The sequence below is a fragment of the Lactuca serriola genome, chromosome 7 (assembly GCF_051521515.1).
Source record: "Lactuca serriola cultivar US96UC23 chromosome 7, Lser_US96UC23_V15, whole genome shotgun sequence".
NCBI lineage: Eukaryota > Viridiplantae > Streptophyta > Magnoliopsida > Asterales > Asteraceae > Lactuca > Lactuca serriola.
In genome coordinates this window covers 138,238,109-138,240,644 of record NC_136414.1, presented here as the reverse complement: position 1 = coordinate 138,240,644, position 2,536 = coordinate 138,238,109, and positions in this window count along the sequence as shown.

Below are 2,536 nucleotides of genomic sequence, written 5' to 3'. Positions count from 1 at the left end.
AACACATAACAAGGTAAGCAAGAAGCTTAGTGAGTTCCCCAAAATACCACACATAACTCATTAGCCTCTCATGGCTATGTCTCAAATAAGACCCTCTGGTCGATGTGTCTGAGTGGAACCCTCCGGTCCTAACTCGGTAAAGCCAAGCATAATACACAACATAAATCACAAAGACATAATACAAGATATCACAATACTCAATATAAGCACACAAGACCCTCCGGTTACACAATATTACCACTCAAAGTAAGTATAGTGTGAAGACTCACCTCGTAAGCAAACAAATAAACCTCGTACTCGAATCACCGGTCTAGCCTCCACCTAACACATATCATAATTATGTCTAATTATAAACGACCCTCAAAGAAGCTAGGATAAACTTAGTACAAATTCACAGAAGGATAAAAGACCATTTTACCCTTCCATGGCCTCTATAATCCACAATTTGACCAAACCCTAAAAGTCAACAAAAGTCAACCGTAATGCCTACGCTGGGCATACAGCCCCTTTACGTTGGGCATACTACCTCGCCATGCATGCATCGAGGGTCCTCGACCTGACGCTGCGCGTACCTGGGAGTACGCTCGACGTAAATCCCAGACTTGCTTTTCCCACTCCTTTGGTCTTAATTCGCTAAGACCATAGCTATACTCTCAGATCTGGACTCCCTAAAGGCTATACTCTATAAAGTTCATGACTTTAAGCCTTTGCATGGATGAGAAAGTCTCAAACCCAAAAAAATCTCACTATTTTCTCCCAAAAATGCTCCTATCTCATGCATGGGGTGGTTTTGACGTCCAAGACTCCATTTTATGAATCCACTCCATTAAAAACACTCAAAGGGACATATGTTAGGATCTGGAGTTCAACAACTCATAAAGCTTCAATCTTTGGGACCAAAAACCCCAAAATGGAGCATAATATGCACAAATCAAAAAGGATGAGAAAGCATTGAGCTTTATACCTTCAAATGATGCTCCAACCATAGAAAAGCTCAGATCCAAGGCCCGGACTCCAACTCTATTCTCTATAATGCCTCTTCTTCACTCCAAGGATGCCACAAAACACTTAGAAGCTCACAAATAGACACTCAAGCTAAAGGAATGGAAATTAGGGTTTTGAGAGGGTTGAAGGCTGGAAATGGTGGCCAGAAATGAGGCCATCATGTTTCTTAAATAGGGACACACCCCACAATTAGCGTTTTCACTCTGAGCCTAGTACGCCCAACGTACTAGGCGGCTTCCGCATCCAAAACACGCACATGAGTACGCTGAGCGTACACACGCGTACGCCTTGCGTACTTATTTACCACCTTTTCTCAATTAAAGGGTCAAAATTGACATCTATAATAAAACAAGGGTTTATGAGATATACTTGGTCTTGGGATGTTACAATTCTCCCCCACTCAAATCAGACTTCGCCCTCGAAGTCGTCTCCTGGAAATAACTTTAGGTACTGCTCGCGCATCTCGGACTCTGGCTCCCAAGTCCACTTGGATCCCTTCTGATGTTGCCACTGGACCTAAACTAGGGGCACCTCTTTATTCCTCAAGACCTTTACCTTCCTATCCAAGATCGCTATTGACCTCTCAATATAGTTCAGGATTGCATCAACTTGAATGTCCACTAACAGTACCACTTCCGTCTCATCGGCTACACACTTCCTCAGTTGGGACACGTGGAAGGTGTTATGAATCTGGCTCAACTCTGTAGGTAGCTCCAACCGGTAAGCTACCTTACCCACTTAGGCGATAACCCTGAACAAACCGATATATCTAGGATCCGCTTCTGGAATCGGATCACCCCTTTCCAAGGGGATACCTCAAGAAGGACAAAATCCCTGACATGGAACTCTTGCACGGATCGTCGTCTGTCTGCTTAATTCTTCTGGCGACTTTGGGCCATCAGTAACCTCTGTCTGGCCTGCTGAATCTGCTCAGTCGTCTTGAGTACTATCTCAGTGCCACCCATCACTCTTTGCCCTACCTCTCCCCAACATATGGGAGTCCGACACCTCCTCCCATATAAGAGCTCAAAGGGAGACATACCAATACTGGAATGGTGGTTGTTATTGTATGAAAACTCAGTCAAAGGCAAATAAGTGTCCCAACTTCCACCGAAGTCCATAACATATGCATGTAGCATGTCCTCGAGCGTTTGAATCGTCCACTCACTCTGCCCGTCTGTCTGTGGGTGGTATGCGGTACTGAAGTGCAACCGGGTACCCAAATCCTCATGAAATTTCTTCCAGAACCTGGAAGTAAAGCGCACATCTCGATCAAACACTATCGATGTCGTCACTCCTTGTCGTGCTACCACCTCTCTCACATAAATCTCAGCCAATTTCTCTTTAGAAGAGCTCTCACTAATAACTAGGAAGTGAGCACTCTTCTTCAACCGATCTATAATCACCCATTTGCATCAACACCTCACACAGTCCATGGTAATTTCGTGATAAAATCCATGGAAATCTATTCCCACTTCCACTGGGGAATCTCTAGAGGCTGCAACGGGCCATGTAGACGTTAGTGCTCCGC